General features: G+C 46.3%; 1 long non-coding RNA gene across 1 annotated transcript; it reads left to right on the top strand.

Annotated features, from left to right (window-relative positions):
* The first annotated feature begins 17,928 nt into the window (after positions 1–17,928).
* On the top strand, positions 17,929–22,404 carry LOC116457441 (uncharacterized). Its single transcript, XR_009210736.1, has 2 exons — positions 17,929–18,205; positions 22,015–22,404. It is a non-coding gene; the product is annotated as an uncharacterized LOC116457441 (long non-coding RNA).
* The last annotated feature ends 2,740 nt before the right edge of the window (positions 22,405–25,144 follow it).

The following is a 25,144-nucleotide window of genomic DNA, read 5'->3' on the forward strand; positions in this document are numbered from 1 at the left end:
GATCCAACCCCTACTCATAGCCAAGGGCAGATCCCAGTGTTTGTGGTGCAATTTTGAGAGCCTAAGAGAAAGAATACAGAAATATCTATGTTTGCAATTTTACAAAAACACGTGATCATATGAACACACTGCTGTGACCCCTCTCAAAGCCAGAGAAGGGTCTGAAGCTCAGTCTTCACCCCTTCCCAGAAAATGCACCTCTCTTCATAGCACTAGCCCCGCCACCCCCACAGCACCTGTGCTTGGCAGGAACAGAAGTATTAGGTAGGGAGAAGGCAGAGTCCGTGGGTCATCACTGGACTGGGAGTGGCCATTCACTCATTCATTCACTCATTCATTCACCACCGTGTCACTCACAGCCAGGCTGTGCTACCCACTCCTGCTCCTGCTCCTTGCCCAGGCACGGTGTGCACACAGTGCCTACAGTGAAGGATACCTCTGTGTGTCCCTTCAGGCAGCACATACAACTTGGCAAGTGAAGCCTGACCTGGATTTCAGCCCCAATTCACCCCCTCCCCCTCCACCATGTTCAAGCTCAACCCTACTCATAGCCTCCTAATGCACACCTGCTGCCATCCCCCGGGTATGGAATGCCTCCCACGCCCACCTGGCAAACTCTTTCGAGACTGGGGCCAGACCTTTTTTCTCCCAGGAGGGTTTCTCTGACCTACCTAAGCAGTTAAAACATGACTTCCATGTGTCCTTGTATGTGCATATCATCCTACCTCCTGTGCGATGTCACTATGATTTGTACTGCTTTCTGCCTTTCGTTCACTCTTGGACACCTGAACATACCATGTACTCATGTAAACGTCCCTTGTTGAACACGCATTCTGCGTCAGGCACTTCTAAGGCTTTGCACAACATCCCACACCCATTGGGATTGAACAGGGCTAGGGTTATTTATACACTTCCTGCCTGTCAGAATTGACTCCAGGCCTGGAGTGGGACTGAAACTGCAGTCAGAGGAATCAGAGAGCTGGGGAAGGCAGAGACGGGGAGGTGGGTGGGAACCAATGTATCTTTGGCATTTACCACTTACTGCTTCATATGATCTGTCCATATGATGTGGTCCTTTGGATGCATAAGCTACATACAGGCAGTGGCTGTGTCACACAACTCATTATGTAAATATTCTTTCATAAACAGCATGGGCCTTGCACATGATCGTTGGTAAATAAATATTGTGGCATGCTTGGTTGTCATGATTCAAAAGTGGGCAGTATCTACTGAATCACATAGCTGAGAATTTGCTTCGTCCATCTTACCACCTTCAAGCAACTGTGCAAAGATGGCTCACTTTGGCCTTCAGGTCTCCAATGAAGACTCTCCAGCATTCATCAGAACTCCATCCCATCAAGAGATACTCACCTACAGAGCTTCTGAATGAAATGACTGATGCAGCACAACTTCCTACAATCTTCTATGCAAAACCAAGTGTCTGGCCTCATGTTCGAAGTCACCCTTAGATTTGACACAGGTAACATTTGATTCTAGTAAACATATACCTCTCTACAACTTCATGTAATCTAGAATCTGCAAGCATAAAATGAAAAGTACTTGGAATTGAGTATTAAAGAAAATGTACATGCATATTCTAAATTGTGCCTTCAGAGAGATTGTGCTTTAATAAAAAGAATTCTGGGGTGAGTTCAGGACTGGTTCCACGGACAATTGGAAACTCCACACTTGGTAGAATTGATGAAGTGCTGCAGGCTTTATGTGCATTGTTAACTAACGAGTGGTAAATTCAGTTAACTTGATAAAACAATTGGAACAGTAAGTAACTGCACCTTCTTTGTAAATAATGTCTTTGTCCTTCCAATGGTAGTTAAGCTCACCCTCCCGCTAAAGTCCACAATACTGTGTATCTTTCTTGTGTCTTCCTGTCTTTTCCTTTAGATTCATTCAACAAATCAAGCTGAACATCTGTTACTGCTTGCCATTGCTCTGAATGCTAGCAATATTGCAGGGAACAAGCCAGGTCAATCCTGCCCTCTTGGAACTTATGTTGTGGTGATGAAGACACACAGGACACAGATACAAGAGTGTGTTTCCTCTGCCCCAGGACTGAAAGCTCCTTGAAGACAGAAACCACGTCTGAAAAAGAAAAAAAAACAGTAATAGAAAAGTCTTTGAAATCTTAGCTCCTGCTATACAGTTTGCTTATCTGTAACATCTGTCTGCTGTCTCCATCACACGCCCCAGATGTCACGCCCAGCCGTCCCATGCATCAGGTAGCCCAAGCTGTTCCCAGCACTTAGGCTCCTCCCCTGCCCTAAGATGAGAACATCCAAGGATGAATTAACAGGGCAGAAAGAAAGGAACTGGGGGACGTAAAAGTAACTTGGTTCACTGGCCTATTAATATCTAAAATCTTCCTGTCATTTACATGAAAATAGTTAAGGTTTGGGGAAAATATCAACAAGCTTAAATGTCATCACATGGGCTGTTACCTCTTCTAATAGGCACCAAAAATAAGAATAACTCTCCCTTCGCTCCCATCTTTTTCAACTTCCACTCTTTAAGGAATCCACCAATAATGTCGCTGGCCCCAGCTAGTGAGTTTGGGACCCCAAAGTGGATGGCAACTCACAGTGTCATGATTAAGATGGGGCAGCCAGAAACCAGATCGGGCAGGGCTTTGCCTCCTAAATGCCCCCTTGTGCCTTGTTAGGAGTTCTGTCAGCCCTAAAGAAGTAAAAGGGAAGACAATGGGCTCTAGGACATTCCAGCTGTCACAGAACCTGGGCCCACTCCCGGGGCTCCCAAGGGTGGGTCCCAGAAAGCTTTTTGTGAATCCCCTCTTCTTAGAAGTCTTCCTCCATAAGACAAGGCAGCTCTGTTTAGGATCTGACTAGCCCTTTCTTCTATGGGAATCATAGAGCACCTGCTAGCAGCACAAATCCTTCCAGACTAATCCTCCGCATGCATTGTCCAAAAGCCTCTCAGAACAGATTTTATATAGCGCTTCTCTAGGGAAATTCCTGGTTCTGAGCTCATCTAGAACCTTCCTTCCCAAATATCCACCAACGTGGGGGGAGCTTCTTGTTTTGCGAAGTTTGAATGTGGAATTTTTCATCCCTTGAGCATTATGAAGATGTGGAGATGAGCCTGTTTTAAGGATTCTGCCACAGAAAAGAGTTTCATAAATATTCCACCTTGTGAGCACGTGGGGTATGGTAATTAAGAGTTATTTAACCTTCTGACTCTCTCAGTACCGTCTTTCATTTCCTCCAAGCATTAGTGTCTACTGCTGAAGACACTGGGGACCCCTCTACAGCTATTCTAGTTTTTCAAATGTCCTCCTTTTTAGCAGGTTGAAAGCCCTGAGGATCCAGAAAACCATGATTTGCTTTTTTTTTTTTTTTTCATTTGTGAATTCTTTTTTCCCTCTTGCCTGGATCACGGATCCCAGCCTCAGCTGGCAATGAATATTGGGGTCTCAAGCGGATTGTCCTTCCTTTTGGACAGCAAAACAGGGCTGCTCAGGGCTTCCTCTAAAACCCATTAGAGCCCAATTCCTCCACAGACCACAAAACTCTGCCCACAAAGCTTTGGTTTCCTGGCCTCCTCCTACCTTCCCAGTGCCCTCAGGAAACCCTCTGTTACCTCAGTTGGCAGATCTGTATAATGGGGATGAAAACATAGTACCTAGCTTCTGGATAATTGTGTGATTACATGAGATAATGCGTATGAAGCACTTTACACAGAGCCTGGGATGTAGCTGTCAATAAATGTCAGTATTACTTTTATAGTCGGTTGGTATTGATTCATGTTGGCTCAGGGCGTCCCCCTCAAATAGGTTTGTTCCTGTTCAGCAAGAAGTCAGTACACATTCCTAAGGTGCCCAGTGCTCCCTGAAGAGGGGTATTCTTGACTGTAACTTGAGATTGTGCGAGACATGCATAAAACACGGAGCTCCTCGTACCTTATAAATAGACAGTGTCTATTTCCCTGGCAGTTTTTCTATATGTTCTTTTTCAAGTTTGCTTGCTTTATTTCCCCCTTTTAAACTCTAGAAGAACTGGATGCAGAAAATATATTTTGGAACTCACATATCAGAAGAAAGCCCATCAGAAAACAAGCATTTGCTTTCCTGTTATTAATACTGATATTAATAAATAATAAAATAGCACCTTGGCACTTAGGAAACAACACTTTCCACCTCCAACAGGATTTGCAAGCATTAAGGAGTTCTTCTAAGAATTGCTTCTATAAGGTAGGAAAGCACTCACTCTCTTGCATTCATGCCTGTAGTCCCAGCTACTCGGGAGGCTGAGGCAGGAGAATGGCGTGAACCCAGGAGGCGGAGCTTGCAGTGAGCTGAGATTGCGCCACTGCACTCCAACCTGGGGGACACAGAGAGACTCCGTCTCAAAAAAAAAAAAAAAAAAAATCACAAACATCTGCTACGAGAACCTATGTTCTATTGTTCTTTTTTGTTGTTGTTTGATTTTAACACAGAAGAGTTCCTTCTTGGCCATTGTATATAGTCAATATTAAAAATCTGATTTTTTTTTTGAGATGGAGTCTCACTCTGTCACCTAGGCTGGAGTGCGGTGGCGCAATCTCGGCTCACTGCAACCTCCGCTTCCCGGGTTCAAGTGATTCTCCTGCCTCAGCATCCTGAGTAGCTAGGGTTACAGGCACACACCACCACGCCTGGCTAATTTTTGTATTTTTAGTAGACACGGGGTTTCACTGTGTTGCTCAGGCTGGTCTTGAACTTCTGACCTCGGAATCTGCCCGCCTTGGCCTCCCAAAGTGCTGGGATTACCAGCGTGAGCCACCGTGCCTGGCCAAAATTTGATTATTTTTAACCATTGAGTCTCCCTACTTAGGAGAGAGACTTCCTATTTCCCTATTTAGGAAATATTAGTTAAATCTGAGACAGAGAAGTGTGACTCTAGCACTCTCGGCCCTTTGATGGGAAAGGGAAATGTTTTTTCTGTTTTGTTTCCACACAAAGCACCAAGCAAAACCCCAACGCTGAGTGGCCCGATGGAACTTTCCACAGTGATAGAACTGTTCTACAAGTTGCGTTCTTGAGCATAGCAGCCACCAGCCACATGTGGTGAATGAGCACTGGAAATATGGCTAGTGTTATTGAGACACTGGATTTTTAATTTAGTTTAATATTAATGATTCCGAATTTACATTTTTGGTTTTTAAGAGACAGAGTCCCTCTTTGTCAACCAGGCTGGAATGCAGTGGCATGATCAAAGTTCATTGCAGCCTCAAATTCCTGGGCTCAAACAATCCTCCCACCTCAGCGTCCCAAGTAGCTGAGACTACACCATCACACCTGGCTGATTAAAAAAAAATTTTTTTTTAAAGACCGGCTATGTTGCCCAGGCTTGTCTCAAACTCTTAGCCTCGCGCAGTCCTCCTGCCTCAGGCTTCCAAGTACCTGGGAGTAGCTGGGACTACAGGCTGAGTTATGGCACCTAGTTATTTATTTGTTTGCTTATTTATTTTGAGACAGAGTCTCTCTCTCTTGCTTAGGCTGGAGTGCAGTGGTGCCATCTCAACTCACTGCAGCCTCAGCATCCCCAACTCAAGCAATCCTCTCACCTCAGCCTCCCGAGTAGCTGGGACTACAGTTATATGCTACCACGCCCTGCTAATTTTGTTTATTTTTTGTAGAGACGAGGTTGCATTATGTTCGCCAGGCTGGCCTTGAACTCCTGCCCTCAAGCGATCCCCTGCCTTGGCCTCCCAAAGTGCTGGGTTTGCAGGTGTTCCAGCTCCTGAATTTACATTGGAATTGACACACGTGCCTGGTGGCTACCATGTCAGACAGCACAGCTCTCACACCTCAGGAAAATGTTGTCTCTGCATGCAAGAGGGATTGCGGCCATGAGGAAAACATTCATATGGCCCTATTTTAAAACTTGGCCTTTGAAATGAGTTTTTAGATTTTTAAAATAGAAATATCTGGCTACTCTGACAAGTCTCTAGAAAAGTCAGGCTTGAAAACTGCCAGCACCCTGGTAGTGTGGTTCATCACTCATCAATCTTTAATGCTCTGCTCAAAGTAACCTCTATATCAAGGTTGCTTGAGTGAAGGGAGTGCGTGGATATTGACAAGCAGGCTGCCACGGGCTCCTGAGAAAACTTCTGTGCACATTCCTCTTTTGCATGAGGCTCTTCTATAACTGAGATTTTTTTTTTTTTAACTGCAGAATGTGGCTGTAAATTAATAGCTTTCTTGACAAAAAAGCCTCCCAATGCCAACTACCGGTTTTCTGTTCTCTATCAATTTTTTGTTAAGCTAGACACATTCGCATAGAACACCAAGGACAGCTCAATGCAGAGGAGACCAGAAAGGGCAGATCTTGGGCTGGAGAAGTGGGTCAGGTAGGAACAAAACAAAACAAAATCTTTGTCCCATTTGGAAAGGAAACAATCACAAGCAATTTGTGCCACTGCCAGAACGCAAGTCCAGAAATGCTTGTACCCAAAATACAAGTTCCACTGAATGCAGCCCTTAGAATAAGGATGGAAGCTCCTCTTGGCCCCCGGCACTTACATCCAAGGAGGCAAACAGACGCCTGCTGTCAGATCAGGGGAAGTCAGGAGGTTAATAGTCTTGATCCCGAACCTCCTGGGAAAGCTGCAAAGACGAATCCAGCTGCAACAGACAGCTTGGGACTCTGGAGTGATATATGGCTTTCTGTCACTCACAGACTGTATGCAGGCATGCCAGTAATGTCTCCTTAAAGCAGAAGAGGGAAAATGGGAACCACAGCAAACAATTACCAGTAACAGTGAGAGCTGAGACAGAAAGCATCATTACTTTTGTAATTCCTTTTGTATTAAGGTGTGTGTATTTATAGCTCGCTCTCTATTAAACCATCTAAGAGTTAGCAGTTATGCTTTGCACATTGACGAATATAGTAATTATCTATCACTGCATAACAAATCACCCCAAAACTTAGTGGCTTAAAACAACAATCACCATTTTTTTACCTCTCGCTGTTTCTGAAAGCTGTGATTCAGGAGTAGCTCAGCCAGGTGCTTCGGGCATAGGGCTTCTCCTGAGGTTGCAGGCAATGTCAGCTGGGGCCACAGTCATTGGAATGCTTGACGGAGTTGAAGAATCCACTTTGGAAGTGGTTCACTCACACAGCTGGCGAGCTGGTGTTGCCTTGTTGGTTTTTGGTACATGGGTCTCTGGACAGAGAGTCTTCATGATACAGCAGCTGGCTCCCCCTAAAGCAACTGGTCCAAGCACAGATGGTGCCTGGCCCTGGAAGTCCTACACATCGCTCCTGCTGAGCTCTGTCGGGTACACAGGCCAGCCCCTATTCACTGTGGGAGAAGAACATACGAGGGAGGCCTGGGGCCTCATGAGCCATCTTGGAGGCCGGCCACCACTGTGGAAAGTGTATTTTTAGAGTAGGAGTATAATTGACCCTAAATTGAAACAACAATGATATGTCACTTTTTATTCTTCACATAAGTAAAAAATTTTAAAAAAATATATCCTGCCCCGAAGGGGAACTGGGGAGAAGGGTCCTCTCCATTGTGGCTTGTGATAAAATAAATTAGCCCTGTCTACCTGGAAAACAAAGTAACTATCAACATTTTCAGTGTGCGTGACATTCAATCCTTCTGCTCTTTTATCCCCATCCTAGAGAAGGATGAAGTATGTGTACAAAGAGGCAAAAACCAGAATGCTTGCTGCAGCTCTCAGGGGTGGGGGTAACAGTAACAGATGAGAAGTAACCCAAGTTGTTTCTTCGAGGTAACTGGTTAGAAAGCTATGGTCCTGTGTGATAGTTGTGCATCTCTGAATATACGAAAAAAAAAAACCCTCTGAATTATATACTTTAAGTGCATGAAGTTTATGGTATGTGAATTATATCTTAATCAAGCTGTTAAAACAAACAAAAAACAACTATGGTACATTCACAGAAGGGACTACATATTTACAGTTGTAAAAAAGGTGATAATAAAGAATAAGCTTTCTAGGATTTCATTAGCGAAAAAACAGAGAATAGTGTATTCAATGTGCTACCTTTGGGAAGGGTGCAAGATAATGATATGCATTTATATTTGCTTATATCTGCATGAAGACAGGCTGGAAGGATACCCAAGAAACAAAGCTGAGGTTGGGGCAGATGGGGAGGAAGGAGGTAGATGGGACAGGGCCATACGCAGGCTTCTCAGTATATATCTTTGTTATATCATTCTGATGTTTGAACCATGTGTATTACCTAATGAGAAATACGATAAAGTAATAAAATACCTAAAAAATTCTACACATTCTAGTTCTAACTCAATTACTACAATTACTCTGTAGTTATAGAGATGTCATTTTACTTTTTTTGTGTGTGTGTGAGGTGAGGTTTTGCTGTGTTACCCAAATTGGTCTTGAACTCCAGTGCTCAAGTGATCCTCCCACTCCAGCCTCCCAGGTAGGTGGGATTACAGGTGTACACCACTGTGCCCGACTTTCGTTCTCCTTTTCTGAGTTTCAGTTCTTTCTTCTCTCAAGTGGATTCATTGTTCTTTGATCTCTTGGTGTCTCTGAAAGTCATTATATATGACCTTGTATAAATTCATTATATATGAATGTATGTCTATATTCATTGTTGCTGGAATATATGTCTATATTCATATATAATGTGTATGTCTATGTATGTGTGTATGTCTATATACATACACATATACATTCATACATGTTTTAAAAGAGGGAAGGAAAAAGCTTAATTGATTAGATGGTATTCCAGCCTGTGTTTCCTTAGTTATATGTGTGTAAAAAATTTTTTGCCTAGCTGTGCCCCACAGCCGTACTTCATCTATTACCTGAATTATGGGTCTAAGAGACCACGGAAGCTCTTGGAGAACTTAATTCATAACCCACATCTCCATGGAATGTTCCCACCATGTGACCACAAAGTGGAGACAGATATTGATAACTAAGAACAAGCAATGTCTGATCCTATAGATAAAATGAACAAGAATGGATACTGGGGCAGGAAACCCAAGTTTTCAACCGAGAAGTTGTTAGAACAGGGGTAGAACCAAGACAACTGGAATATTAGAATGACGAGACAGTGATATGCAGGCATTTTGTTTCATCATCTCATATTCAGAATTTATTGTAGATATGGACACTATAATAGAACTGCAGGTACCCTCCCAGGCTCTTCCACAGCCCAGTGTCCCCTCCAGTTGCCTGCCACCAGCAGATGACATTCTCACCATCACAGCAATCATTGGATTTACTACCAGAAGACTCCAGTTAACAACATATGTAGAAGTGCAGTGATACATCAATCCACTAGCGCTCCTGAACACATCAGCCTGGCATGAGCAGAGCCCTGTAGAGCCCTGACATGGAAGAAAACAGGGCCCTGAATGAAATGAACAAAAAGATGTGGAAGCAAAGAGAGGAAGCCTAGGCAGGCACTACCATAAGGGCAGCTGGGAGGTAGAAGAAGGCTCTGGCCTCCCAGGAGGAGTTTGGGGAGCCTGTCTGACACTGAATATACTTGCCTTCAAGTGCTTGCAGAGCTGTCACATTGATGAAAGCATTGAGTTTTATTTTTCAAGATGGCATTCTGAACTGGTGGCAATTCAAGTGAGAAGGACTATGGCTCCAAGGAAAGAGCTTTCTACTAGGGGCTTCCTGTCACTCAGCTCATGCAGCCTGGACCACTGTCTTCTGTCCAAGATGCTGGAACATTAGCATCCACACCCAGATACAAATAGAATCACGCAGAGGAGCTTGTTCCAAATCAGCTTCTCAGGCCCAATCCCAGGCACTCAGAGTTAGCAAGTCAAAGGAGGACCCCAACTTCGGGTTCCTAACAAGCACCCCAGGTGACTCGGATACAGCAGCATGTGAACTGAAATTTGGGAGCCACTTAGATAAATAATCTAAAAGCAGTTCAACTCAAGTTTCACGTTATCCAGAGCCTGGCCTGCCCCCAAGGAGAGGTAAATTATAATAATCCTTTCTATTTCTTTCCAAGAAAGAAAAAGTCTTGGTTCTGCAACCTTGTTGTCTTGGCAACATTTCTTGTTGAATTCTGTATTTCATCACTCAAATCCTCACACCACAAGAAAATACAAGGCACCCTTAGAATTCTGCGGCAGGGAGAACATTGTAATCTCCCCGGAGACAGGATGCAACACTATGTTAACGGGCTGTGTGGAACAGTGCTCAACCTGGAAAGGACACCTGTTCCCTGAAATGGGGCCTGTCACTGTCCCCAGGCATCTCGAGACAAGGTCAGCAGGGTAAAAACACACCCTGCTGGGGTTGAGGGGATAATGGTTCACATCTTTTGTGGCCTGACCCTGGGCATATCACCAGATGATCTTGAGCCTAGTTTTCCACTTGTAAATTGATTGCTACAATGTTCAGATGCATTTTAATTAATTCTGAAACTATATAGTAACTATCACTTATGGAAGACCTACTGATATGGTTTGGATATTTGTCCCCTCCAAATCTCGTGTTGAAAAGTGACTCCCAGTGTTGGAGGTGGGAGGTGTTTGGATCACGGAGGTGGCTCCCTCATGAATGGCTTAGCACCATCCTCTTGGTGATAAGTGAGTTCTTGCTCATTTAGTTCACACAATGTCTGATTGTTTTTAAAAAGGCTGGGCCCTCCTCCTTGCTCTCTTGTTCCTGCTCTCACTATGTGATGTGCCTACTCCTGCTTCACCTTCTACCATGATTATAAGCTTCCTGATGTCCTCAGCAGAAGCCAAGCAGATGGTGGTGCCATGTTTGTACAGCTTGCAGAAACATGAGCCAAATAAACCTTTTTTTCTTTATAAATCATCCAGCCTCAGGTATTTCTTTACGGAAATGCAAAAACAACCTAACACACCTACCACAAGCAAAGTGTGGAAGCGTTCTCTCTAATATACGTGTGTGTGCACATGGTAGAAGGACCACTACTTCTACCTATGAGTAAAAGCTTCTGAGTCCTTCATGAAGCTGAGCAGATGCTGGTACAGCCTGCAGAACTGGGAGCCAAACAAACCTCTTTATAAATAACTCAGCCCCAGGTATTCCTTTACAGCAATGCAAAATGAACTAATACAATGCTCATACATGTAAGTATGCATACATGCGTGTGTATACACATATGAATGTGTGTGTGTGTTTTTCTTATCCTTACAATAGCCTCAAGGTTGTTGTTATTCCCATTTTTCTGGTATAGAAAGTGAGGCTCCAAGAAAGTAGGTATCTTCAGGCAGGTCTCAGTTCAAGGGGAGCTATTTGCCAGTATCTGTCCATGCATGTACTCTTTGACTCAGCTATTCTACTTGTAAGTAATCAGCAATGCTCTAGTTTTCTATTGCTTCTGTTAACAGATGGCCACAAATTTCGTGTTTAAAAAGCCACAAAGTTATTATCTCACATTTCTATGGCTCAGAAAGCCAAATGACTCAGCTGGTTTCTCTGCTTTGGATCCCACAAGGCTAAAGTCAAGGTGTTGGCTGACCAGGGCTCTTATCTAGAGGCCCTGTGAGGAATCCAGTTGCAGACTCATTCAGGTTATTGATAAAACTTGATTCCACGCAATCGTAGCACTGAGGTCCCTGATCCCTTGCTGCTGCCAGCCGGGGCTATTTCTCAGTATCTGGAGGCTTCCCACACTCCCTGGCTCAAGGATGCTTCTTCTTCAAAGCCAGCCATGGTGAGTTGTCCTGCTCATGATTCAAATCTCTCTGGCATTCCCTCATCCCTCCTGCCTCCAGCTGGAGAAAGCTCTGTGCCTTGAAGAGCTGTCTTAGTCTGTCTGGGCTGGTATGACAAAATACCTGAGACTTGGTAAAATAATTTGTAAACAACAGAAATTTATTGCTCACAGTTCTGGAGGCTGGGCAGTCCAAGGTCTTCCTTACCAGCAGATTCAGTGACTGGCCAGGGCCTGTTCCTCAGAGATGATATCTTCTGTGTGTCCTCACATGGTGGGAGGGGCAACCAGGTTCCCTCAGGCCTTTTTTTTTCTTTTTTTTTTTTTTTAAGACAGAGTCTCGCTCTGTCACCCAGGCTGGAGTGCAGTGGCATGATCTCAGCTCACTGCAACCTCCACCTCCCGGGTTCAAGCGATTCTCCTGCCTCAGCCAGCTGGGACTATAGGCACACACCACACACCCAGCTAATTTTTTGTATTTTTACTAGAGAGGGGGTTTCACCATGTTGGTCAGGATGGTCTTGATCTCCTGACCTGGTGATCTGCCCGCCTTGGCCTCTCAGACTGCTGGGATTATGGGCGTGAGCCACAGCGCTCAGCCGTCTCAGGCCTCTTTTACGAGGGCACTAACCCCAAGAAGGTTCTACCCTCATGACATCACCATATCCCAAAGGCTCCACCTCTTAATACCATCACCTTGGGGAGTAGGTTTCAACATACGATTTGAGGGCCACACGTATATTTAGACTATAACAAAGGCTCGTGTTATGAGGCTGTTCATCCAGATAATCCCGAGTAACCTTGTTTTCTTAAGGTCTATAACCTTGATTCCATCTACAAAATCCTTTTTGTCATATAACATAACATACTCAAAAGTTCCAGGGATCAGAACGTGAATATCTTTGGGGCAGTCATTTTGTACAGACCACACTTATGCAAAATGATATATCTACAAGAATAGTCATCGCAGTATTCTTTGTAATAGTAAAATAATGAAAATAACCTAAATATGCATCAGCAAGTGAGTTTATACATTATGGTTTATATGATGGAATATACTATGCAGTTGTTAAAAAGAATGTGGCAACTCTATATGAGTTGATACAAAAGGATCACGTTATTGGCTGGGTGTGGTGGGTCACTTCTGTAATTCCAGCACTTTGGGAGGCCAAGGCAGGTGGATCACTTGAGGTCAGGAGTTCAAGACCAGCCTGGCCAACATGGCGAAACACCACCTCTACTAAACACACACACACACACACACACACACGCACAAAAACTAGCTGGGCGTGGTTGTGGGTGCCTGTAATCCCAGCTACTTGGGAGGCTGAGGCAGGAGAAATGCGTGAACTTGGAAGGTGCAGGTTGCAGTAAGCCAAGATTGCGCCACCGCACTCCAGCCCAGGTGATCGAGTGAGACTTTGTTTAAAAAAAAAAAAATTATGTCATTGTATTTGATGCAAAAAGGAAGAGTATAAATGCTACAATTTGTATTTGTGTCTATTTATGTGCATCAATGCCTTGCAACATTTTCGGAAAAGATACACAAAAGACTATTGAACCCAGTAGCCTCCCAGGAGGGCAGTTGGGAGACAGAGCTGTCGAGCTAGAGGACAGAGCTATCAGGGCAAGGCACTGATGCCGGAGCCAGGCTGCCTCGCTCAGCTCTGCACTGTACTGTGAGCTTGGGAAGGTGATCTCTTTGTGTATTAAGCTCTTAATCTGTTAGTTTCACAATGTCTTTGTGCCTCAGTCTCCTCCTCTGCAAATGGGAATGATAATACCGCTCCTTGTTGTAAGGTTAAAAAAAAATCAGGCATATATGCAAAGGTTTAGTGTAGAGCCTGGCACAGAGTACATGCCATAAAAGTATTTGCTATCATGATCTGTCCAAGAACACATAAGAGAATTATGGAGGGCTGAAGGGAGATGGTGCCACATTGCTATGCCCAGCAACTATCATGCAGAACTTTTGAGCCCTCCCTGCTGTGAGGGTCCAGAGAGAAGGGGCAGTTACTTGCCCAAGTCACTCTGAGAAGTAGAGGTTAGGCCGTGGAAGCCAAGCCAGGCTGAGCAGGGTCTCCTGGCTTTAGGTCTAGTGGTTCCTTTTTGAGACAGGGTCTCACTCTCTCACCCAGGCTGGAGGACAATGGTGCAATCATAGCTTACTGCAGCCTTGAACTCCTGGGCTCAAGTGATCCTCCTGCCTCAGCCTCCCAAAACGCTGGGATTAAAGGAGTGAGCCACTGTGCCCAGCCGGGTCTAGTGGCTCTTCCATGGCCCCATCAGTGAAAAAAGTGGTCACCAGGGAAGCAGCACATCTCTGCCCTGTTGCTTGCTCACCAATGAGGTGAGAAATAAGGGCTTTAATAGCTGCGATAACAAGTTTTAGGAGATGCCACCTCAACCCAGGGTCTGTTTTCTCTTCCTTCTCTATGTACTCCCCTTAAATCTCCAGACCCCATGATATGTGAGCTAGAGCTATTTGAATTGGGCGTTTAACCTCAGTTTGTCTCTTGTTTTGCAGCTGTGAAATGGGAGGATTAATATTACCCAGTTTCCCTGAAAGAGGCCTGAGTCACTTTGGTTATGCATCATTTTCCAACGCTCTGAGAAGCAGCCTCAAAGAACTGCAAGAACCTTTTTTAGAAGCAGTCGTAACTGACTGCCAAGGAAAGTTCTGGGCCATAATTCTTTAAGGGAAACATTCAGACCTTTCCATGATTAATCAAAAGGGAAATAAGGAAAAGGGAAATCGTGAATTTGTACTAAATCGCTACACTTGGAGCAGACGCTGCCTCTTGGCAATTCTTTCTCAGCACTTGTTCTGCCAAAGGGAGGAAAGGAAATAATGCATTGAGAATCTCTTCCCCTCTCTCTGTCTCCTGAGCTCTTATTTTTTTCTTCTAAAGGTCAAACGTATTGGCTGAGCTGCCTTGACAAATACCTGCCCTCCACTCAGAGGCTGAAATGTCATTGCTGAAAATGAGCAAATGGAGTGACAGTGGAAGAGCCGTGGAGTGTGGGCTCCTAGTGACCTGCCCCTGCTGGGACGCCCACCCCATGCAGACTTTATTACAGCCTTCGCAGAAGCTAACACTGTAATCAAGGTTGCAGGATTTCTGCTCCCTTGCTTTCCCTCTCTTTTGACTACATATTTTATTTCAGCCCCGTGGTGAATTATTTATTGGGAGGGGAGGTGGAAGAAAGTGAGGAGAACTCAGCCCTTTGGGAATAATAAGAAAGTAAGAAGACACAGCAGCCTTTCTCAGCCGGGAAACAGGAAGCACAGGTCTCCTTTTTAAATCTAACTAAGGTACTGGTAGAGGTGGCGGATGCTTGTTGAGTGTGGCTTTTGTGATGCTTCCAGTATGTAGCAGCAATCTTCCCAGATGTAGCCAAGGCCCAAACCTGGGGGAACCGCATGCCAGTCAAACAGAGGGGAGGCTCAACCTCCCTCACTGGATGGGAATGCCTCCTTTGTGAAACCCGTTTGGTAGGGCTAAGGAAAGGCTTGGACTTGGCTGATGTGGTCACTTCTCAGCTCCTAAACAGAGTGGGATGTAGCATCTGTGTAAAGGCTTACCCTGGCTTCAGAGGAGCTAGATAGAGATTCAACCCAGGGCCAGGCTTGTTTCTAATTAAAGTGGGCTTACCTGACCCCAGCACCTGCACAGGTAACGAGACTCACCCAACATGCCCACCACTGCTATATCAGGTACCTCTGTAATGCTCCATCAGAATAGTCTACAAGAGTTCACAGGTTGGGCACAGTGGCTCACACCTGTAATCCCGGCACTTTGGGAGGCCAAAGTGGGATGATAGCTTGAGGCCAGAAGTTCAAGACCAACCTGAGGAACATAGCAAGACCCTGTCTCCATAAAAACTTAAAAATTAACCAGCATTATGGCATACACCTATAATCTCAGCTACTTGGGAAGCTGAGGTGGCAAGGATCACTTGAGCCCAGAAGTTCAAAGTTAAAATGAGCTATGATTGCGTCACTACACTCCAGCCAGAGCAACAGAGTGAGACGGTCAAAAAACAGAAAAAAAGAGTAACGCAACTTCCAAAAACTCATATGCCTTAGGATCCATGAGAGAAACTGCTTCCATCTGACACATGAGCAATGTCCAGTGCTACTTTGGGCCCCATTGCCAATGTTTGCCTAACATTAGTAAATCATTCCTGTTTATACCGGGGTTTTGCAGTTATTTTCTCTGGAAGTTCTGTGTTGTGGATTAGCTGGAAGGCAGCAGAGGGTTGAGTCTGGGGAGCTCCTTATGAGATGCAAATAGCTGAAAGGAGTGGGCAGACAGCCACAAAGCCCTCCTGCTCCTCCAGGGCTCGTTGGCCAAAGAAAAGTCATGTTCTGGCTACGAGTGACATCCAGAGAGCAATTTTACTTTTATTTCTACATTTTCCAATGTTCATTTTTTATTGACTAGGCAGATACAGTTTATGATTAAAAAATATTGACTTGCCATAGAGTCATTCTGGTTGCATTCATTTTGGGATTGGATTGCCTGGGATCAAATTCCTGCTCAGACATTTTCTAACTCTGCTATCTTCAGCACTTAATGTACATGAGCTCTTTAAATGTCCTAGCAACCCTACAAAGCAGGCACAATGAATATCCCCATTGCACAGACTGGACAACTAAAGCTTAAAAAGGTTAAGAATGTGCTCAGAATGACAGAATAAGTAAATGCATGAGCAGGCATTTGATCCCAGGCAGTCTGGTTCCAAAATGAACATAACCGGAATGGGTACTGAAATAGTTATGATTCTAAACACCCCCTGTGTTAGCCAGCTCCAGCTGCCATGACAAAGTGCCACAGACTGGGTGGCTTAAACAACAGACATTTATTTTTTCACAGTTCTGAAGGCTGGAAGTCTGAGATCAAGGTGTTGGCAGGGTTGGTTTCTCCTGAGGTCTCTCTCCTTGGCTCGCAGATGGCCGTCTTCTCCCTGTGTCCTCACATGGTCTTCCCTCTGAGTGTGTGAGCATCCCTGGGGGCTCTTTGTGTGTCCCCGTCTTCTTACAAGGACACCAGACATACTGGACTAGGGCCCACTCCAATGATCTCATTTTAACTTGGTTACCTTTTTAAAGATCTTGTCTCCAAATACGGTCACATTCTGAGGTGCTGTATGTTGGGGCTTCAACACATGAATTTTGGAGGGACATGATTCAGCCCCTCACACCCCCACTTCTCAGATAAGGAAACTGAGGCACAGAGCAGTTAGAGCACGCAGAATGTCAAAGGTAGAGCTAGCATTTAGACCTTGGGCAGACCAGTCCGAGGGTCCTGCTGCCAACCTCTACACCACAGTTTTCCAGGCTCCAGTGCGGAGGTCAGACCATTGCTTTACATCTTGAGACCATGATGCTGGCTGTTAGGAAACGAAGGTGCTGGGGTTCAGGAGAGCTGGTCCTGTGTCCAAGGCAAGAAAATAAAGGTAAATTGGAGATTGAGTGTCTGATCTCAGGTCTTCCAATACATCTGCAGAGAGAAGAATAGTTTTTAGAAGGCAAGCCCTCTGGGTCTGATCCCTCCAGGGGAGCCTCTGCACCCTGGCCCTAAAACCTGGTCCCATTAAGTGCTCAGGCCTGGAGTCAGACAACGGGCTTCTATGTGCCTTGAGTAAACCACTTAACAATTTGAACCTCTGTTTCCTCAGTGAGAAACATACACAAAGCTGATGGTGAGTTTTCTGGGATGAGACACATTTCCAGCACTCCCCACAACGCCTGGCACATAGCAGGCTGTCCGTAACTGCAAGCGGTCATGATTGGTGTCCCACCTCCCAGGCCCCCCTGCAGGTGCAGCAGGAGGAGCAAGGACATCGGTCATGCCCAGTCTGTGAGAAGGTGGCACCAGGCTGCAGCCATGAGTCTTAAGCTGAGCTACAATCTTCCCAGGAACAAGGAGATGGAGCTCGATTCTACTCCTCCAGGTTGCAGGCAGAGCCAAATACACTGAGAGGCTTAACATTCCAGATTAATTCTTCCCTCCAGTGGTTTGCAAAAGCTGTGAGTTTGAAAAGAAATAAACTCAAACTTTGCGAGTAAGAGTAGGGAAGTGGGAGATGGGATCGTTTCAGACAAGGGTGGGGTTGGTGGACATTTCGCAACAAAGCTCCAGTGGCACAGCCTGTATTTGGGCTTTCCTGCTGCACTGCGGGGTCAGCAAGATTGCCTTGGCTGGGAACCAAACGCATTCTGGTTTCCTGTCTTGGGATCTCAGGGGCTAGAATGAGCTGCTATTCCACGGGAGAGAAGAAAGCAGCCCCAGGAAGTCTGGCCCCGAGGACTGTGAGGTGTGGTGGGCCCTTGTTGTGCCCTGGACTGGACAAGAGGAACCCTGGGCTCTGCACACAGCCAGATCTTCAGCCAATTGCATCTCCGGCCCAGGGCAGGCCCTTTATCTTATAGCCCAGCGGTGCCCCTCTCCTCACCTAGGAAACAAAGCCAACAGCATCTGCACCGCCTCTGCCTCCGGGGCATTGGAAGGACTAAATAAGATCAGGTATGTGCTACGAGTTGCAAAAATAACCAAAAGGTAGGTGCTGCGTGGAATCCAAGTTGCTCATGTTATTTTGCGTTTGGCATCCTCCAGGAAAGCAGCCAGGTAGCGGGGCCATCTCGTGTGCCCCAGTGCAGGTGACAGAGCTCTAAACAATTCACACCATCTGAAATATGCAGAAAACATAACTGCAGTAAGCTCACAACAATAGATTTCCCCTTATTCTTTTTTGTAGAAGGTGTAAAAATAATGATATGTGATTATTATAATCACAAACTCCATGAAATTAACAATTTAGCCAACATTTATTGAGAAGCGACCAGGTGGAAGACCATGCTGGCTACTGTGGAAGCGTTCAGGGTAACCAAGCATATTTCTTATTTCCAAGATGTTTATAGACTAGAGGCGGAAGAGCAGTTTTCACTGTATCTGTGTGCTCACTCTTCTTTTTATTCAATCAGTAAGCATCTATTTAATGTGTATCGTCAAGCACTATGCCAAGTTCTAGGGGTTCACACAATATAAAAATACATGAACATCATAAATGGTTTGATAGAACAAAGTATACAGGGAGCATAGAGAAGGAAAGGTTAATCCTGACTTAAGAAATCAGAGAAAGCTTCCTGGAGGAGGCAATATATGAGCTGTCTTTAACCGATGGCTGAACTTCTAGTGCTTACAGATGGGAGAAGAGCCCTGAAGAGAAAAGGAGGTAAGAATGCAGGCAACAACTCAGGGGGGCCCCTGCTGGCCTCAGTGTGGGTGGGTGCTTGACTCGGTGTAGCTGGAGTGAACGCAAGAGTGGTCCCAGCTCAGAGCCGTCGGAGGGTCAAAGCTCCCCACCCAAGCCCCAGAGCTGGCCCCCCGTCTCTCTTTCCCATGATTCAGCTTTGCCCCGTTTCCCACAGCAAACCAGAGTTGAAGATGGGAATTCTTAACCACAGTCACTCTCCAGCTCGCCACCACTGATCTCAGGTGGGGACCGTGGGGCCCTCTTGCTGGGCTTTTACTGCAGACCCCGACTCGCCTTTGCATCGACACTGACCAGGCACCGAGCCCCTCACTTCCCTGAGCTCCTCCCCCAGCTAGTTCCTGGCTCCTGCCCCGGGCCTGCACTCTCTCCCGTTCTCCCTTAGGTGTCTCCGAGTGGAACAGGGGCAAGACAACGTATGTTTCTACTGGAGCATAATCCCAGGGCAGTATTGCGCAAAGGGCTGGGAGTTTCTTTCCTTCCTCTTGCCAAACCTTCCGACAGGGGTGGTGCGGAAGGTGCTGGAGATGCGGGGATCACTGCTCAATTCCAAATCCTCGACTGCAGAGCCGTTGAAGGGGTCAGAGCTGGGCAGCTGTACTGTCTTTTTTTTTTTTTTTTCTTGAGTTGGAGTCTCTCTCTGTCACCAGGCTGAAGTGCAGTGGCACAATCTCGGCTCACTGCAACCTCTGCCTCCCAGGTTCGAGTGATTCTCCTGCCTCAGACTCCCAAGCAGCTGGGACTACAGGCTTGCGCCACTATGCCCAGCTAATCTTTTCGTATTTTTAGTAGAGATGGGGTTTCACCATGTTGGCCAGGATGGTCTCGATCTATTGACCTCGTGATCCACCCACCTCAGCCTCCCAAAGTGCTGGGATTACGGGTGTGAGCCACTGTGCCCGGCCCGGGCAGCTGTGCTTTCTGAAAGAGACCCTTGGGTCAAGGGCACAGGGATGCAGGAGAGGGACCAGGCAGCAGCTAAGTCTGGAGGCTGTGGGGCAATGCAAGAGAGATACAGGGAAGACCTGGACTCCGGATGAGCCAAATGGAGTGGAAGAAGTGAAGACATGTGAGAGAAGTTGTCAGAGAGACCCAACAGAATTTGCCAGCGGCCTGCAATTGACAGGTTTGAGTGAGGCAAGAGAGACAGACTGTGTGGAGGTCTTGAGGCAGGTGACCAGGAAGATGACTGTCCAGTACTCCCAGCTGAGGAAGGAAGGAAAGAAAAGCCATTCCGCAGGCTGCGGGTTTGAGGGTGTGAGGGGGGCAAGCTCAGCTGGGAGCCTCGGAGTGGAGCAGTGCTGAGTACCTCTGTGTGGCCCGAGGAGACATTGACAGGCTGGACGCCCACCTCGGGCCACCTGGAGGCCATCAGCCCCCAACACTCAGCACAGAGCCCAGCCACAGGCCAGGGAGGGAGGAGGACATGAGGCCCACCTCACAGGGCTTCAGCAATGGCAGCAGTGTCCTGTCCGTGCTGCCTGCAGGCCTCCCTCTGCCCTCCTATCACAAGGAAAGCCCCTAGGAAAGGCCTGGCGGCAGTAAAGAGCGCTCCAACGTGCTGTGTTCTCAGACTAGAACCATTTCTGCCCATTGTAGATACTTGTCCTGTAGGTAATCCTATTAAACATTCTGGGATTTTCCCACATGCTCTAGCGTGAAACCACAATCTCAGAGGCAGTGAAATTTAGCTCAGGGAGAGTCTTTGGAAAAATAATGAATTATCACAAGAGTTTCTCACATGGCATGGGGACCAAAACTAACCCCAGATCCTACAAGAAGGCAGACTGCAGGCAGAGAAAATACGAATTTTTTTTTAAATTGTATTTCCATAGGTTTTGGGGGAACAGGTGGTGCTTGGTTACATGAATAAGTTCTTTAGTGGTGATTTGTGAGATGCTGGTGCACCCATCACCTGAGCAGTAAACGCTGTACCCAAAGTGCAGTCTTTTATCCCTCACCCTCCAACCGTTTTCCCCAAAGTCCCAAAAGTCCATTGTATCATTTTTATGCCTTTGTATCCTCATAGTTTAGCTCCCACTTAGGAGAGAGAACATACGATGTTTGGTTTTCCATTCCTGAGTTACTTCACTTAGAATCATGGTCTCCAATCCCATCCAGTTTGCTGCAAATGCCATTATTTCATTTCTTTTTATGGCTGAGTGGTGTTCCATCCAAATACTGACTTATGCCAAAAGTAAGGCTAGGCATGACAGGAGTTCATATTTCCTTCCAGTGGCTAGTTATCCCCAATGGTGTCTGTCTCCATCCTGCCTAGGATAACGCTGAAAATCGCCTTAACTTCCTCCATGCTGGTATGAACAGATGGCCTGCCGGAGACTTGAAGGAGCTTAGCTTTCTTTTCTATCTTGAACACACATGCAGATAGGTGAATCGAAGTGAGAGGAGGCAAAAATGTCTCCCCCGACTCCCATGGAGAAGCGGAGCTGTCCTGGTTGGACTAGGCATTTTTATCATCGGTTGCCAGTCCCTGGGCATCTGCCTGAAGGCCCCAGGCTTCCTGGAGGAGTCTTTTTCCTCCCTACATGTCCCCACCATAATCCATATCCCTTGTATTAGTTTGCTAGGACTGCTGTGTAACAAAGCACCGCAGTCTCGCGGGCTTAACCCACATAAACTTATCATCTCTCAGTTCTGGAGGCTGGAAGTCTGAGATCAAGGTGTTGGCAGGGTTGGTTCCTTCTCAAGGCAGCGAGAAGGCATCTGCTCTACACCTCTCCCCTAGCGTGTGATGGTTTGCTGGCCATCTTTGGCATTCTGTGGCTCATGGAGGCATCACCCTCATCTCTGCCTTCATCTTCACATGGTGTTCCCCTGCATGCGTGTCTGCCTCCAAATTTCCCCTTTTTATAAGGTCTCCCTTTATAAGGACTCCAGAATGACAGTATCTTAGCTAATTATATCTGCAACAACCCTATTTCCAAATAAAGTTCTCATTAAGAGATGCTGGGAATTAGGACTTGAACGTGTCGATAAGAGGGTGGTACACAATTCAGCCCATCCCATTCCTCCTCTCTCTCTCTTCAAAAACCTTTCACAGAGCCCTCATTCCTAGATGGAATGAGGAATGGTAACAACCACGATCCTCCCCTCCTAGGATCTGCGCCACAAGGGAAGATCAGAACCTTCAGCTGCCGGAAGCACTGCAGCGGAAACGTAGGTCCCCATCCAGGCTGAGCTGAGCTTGGCTTTCTGGAGCACACAAACCTCCATGCACCAAACTGCTGCCGGATCTCACCTTGCCAGGCCCACTGTGCTCAGACTCACACATCGCTCCATCCACTGGAGGCTGCAGAGGCAAGATCCACCAAGCAGGTGGTCTTCCTGTCCAGGATGCCCTTCCCTGAGAGAAGTGTATTTAATCTTAAGTTCAGATGTTTGTTTGTCTACCCACTTAAAACACCCTGTTGAATAAAAATTACTCAAGGAACACATGGAGCTTTTGTCCATGTAAAAGAACAAATATCATTCTCTTCCTGGGGCTGTCTCCTCATAAAATTGTTTTCCCTTGCTCTTCTAAATTGCCTTCCCCACTTGGCACCCTTCTCTGACCTCTTACCCATGAGACTATGGAAGGACCCCTTGGTTCAAGGCCAGGAGCTTGCATCTGGCTGCAGCAGTCATCTTAGACTCACAGAGGCTACCTGCAGAAAAGTGGAGTGTGCGATGCCTGCAGCCCGAGGGGCCATCCCCGGGGGAGTCACAACCAGGAGTGTTTGATGCCTGCCACAGAACCCACAGTTCCTTTAAAGGGAGCTTCAGATTATCTATGGGGAAGGGGAATGGGCCAGAAGGGGAGAGCTGGGAATTCATCTGGAAGCCACATTTGCATAGCAAACACAATGGCTTTGCAGGAAGCATATCCTCATTTAGATGACAGTTGATTACAAAAGGTATTCAATGCTTATACTCTGTTGGTGGAAATGAAAATTAGTTCAGCCACTGTGGAAAGCAGTTTGGAGATTTCTTAAAGAACTAAAAATAGACCTACCATTTGAGCCAGCAATCCCATTACTAGGTATATACCCAAAGGCAAATAAGTCATTCTACCAACAAGACACCTATACTCGTATGTTTATTGCAGCACGATACACAATAGCAAAGACATGGAAGCAACCTAGGTGCCATCAACAGAGAATTGGATAAACAATAGGCAGTACATATACAACATGGAAAACTATGTAGCCACCAAAAAGAAGGAAGTCATGTCCTCTGCAGCAACATGGATGCAGCTGGAGGCCATTATCCTAAGCAAATGAATGCAGAAACAGGAAAAAGAATGATCACATATTCTCACTTATGAGTGGGAGCTAACCTCTGGGTACACATGGATGTGAAGGTGGGAACAGCAGACACTGGGGACTCCAAACGGAGGCAGGAGAAGGAGGGGCAAGGGCTGGAAACCTTCCTATGGGTGCCCCGTTCACTATCCAGGTGACGGGATCAATGGAAGTGCTGCGCCAAACCTCAGCACTATGAAACATACCCTTGTATGTTTCATATCTTGTATGTTTCATACCTTGTAACAAACCTGCGCATGCACCTCTTGAATCTAAAATTTAAATTTAAAATTTTTTAAAGTTTTTTTTTATTTGTAAGTTACTAACTTGAGAAGGGGTCCGTAGCCCACATCAGCTCCAGTGGGCTCCCGACCCCTCCTCAAGTTAGTACCTCAGTCCTGGGTTCCAGCTCTTCCCTGAGCCATCCCCTTCTCCCTTCTTCTTTGTCTTGGTCTATTTGGGCTGCTGTAACAAATTACCACAGATTCGGTGGCTTAAACAACAGAAATTTATTCCTCTGGGTTCTGGAGGCTGAAAATCCCACATCAAGGCATCGGCAGATTTGGTGCTTCGTGAGGGCTGCTTCCTGATGGCCATCTTCTCGTTGTATCCTCCCAAAGGGGGGAAGAGAGATGGAGAGCCGTCCCCTGTTTCTCTTCTTTAAGGGCACTAATCCCATTCACAAGGACCCTGCCCTCATGACCCAATCACTGTCTAAAGGCCCCACCTCCTAACACCATCCCCTTGGAGGTTAGAATTTCAACACGTGAAATCCTGGGTGGACACAAACATTCCGTGTAATGCCTGTCTCCATGGCCAGGCTGGTCAACTGTATCTCCTCCTGCTTCCTGATAAGAAATACTTTCTAGCCAGGTGCAGTGGCTCACACCCGTAATCCCAACAATTTGGGAAGCCAAGGCAGGAGGATCGGTTGAGCCCAGGTGTTTGAGACCAGTCTGGGCAACATAGTAAGACCCTGTCTCTACAAAAATGAATTTTTTCAATTAGCCAGGTATGCTGATGCATGCCTGTAGTCTCAGCTACTCGGGAGGATGAGGTGGGAGGATCTCTTGATCCCTGAAGGTCAAGGCTGCAGTGAGCCATGATCGTGAGTGACAATGCAAGACCCTGCCAAAAAAAAAAAAAAGGAAGTATCTTCTTCTACCTCTTTACCCCTTGATTCCCAAACTGCTTGACTCTTGCATCTTGGTATCTTGGTCTTGTTTTACCCAGTCTAGATTTGTTCTTCTGGCTCTGTACAAGTCACCTGATTTCTGCTGCTCTGGAAAGCCTCCAGGACTGTGAACACCATACCCTATAATCAAGGGCCCAAGGAACATGAGCTGGCCCTGTCAGAAGCAAGGACCCTGCCTATTTGTCAACCCAGCTCCCTGAGACCTGGACTTAGGGACCCCCAGCTATCTCTGTTCTCTCAAGTGTAAAATGGGGGTCCAAATGATCCACTTTGCAGGTTGCTGGGATGATGACACAAGGCAGCCGTGCAAATCCCCCAGCACAATGCCTGTCATCTCCCCCAGTCTCTTAACCATTACTGCTGCCATCAGTGAGGCTCCTACCCTCAATGTGGCCTCGCCTGAGCTTTAGGGAAGGGTTGCTTTCAGGAACCTGCAGTTCTGAAGAGGTGGCTGAGTTTGGGTTCCCTGCAAGGTAGGTATCTGAATGAAGTAGTTTATGTGGGTGCTGATCGTGGAAGCATGAGGGAGGGAGCAGGGCTAGGAGATGGAGAATAGTGTGCTGTCAAGATCATCATTGCAGAAAAGGAGGGCGGGACCTCACCAGGTCCTCTGAGAAGGGTGCAGGATGCCTTGCAGTGCTGCTTTGAAGGGTGGGGCTGAGGCATTAATCCCCACACTCCGTCACCATTAATGG

The sequence above is a fragment of the Hylobates moloch genome, unplaced genomic scaffold (genome assembly GCF_009828535.3).
Source record: "Hylobates moloch isolate HMO894 unplaced genomic scaffold, HMol_V3 SCAFFOLD_18, whole genome shotgun sequence".
In the NCBI taxonomy this organism is placed as follows: domain Eukaryota; kingdom Metazoa; phylum Chordata; class Mammalia; order Primates; family Hylobatidae; genus Hylobates; species Hylobates moloch.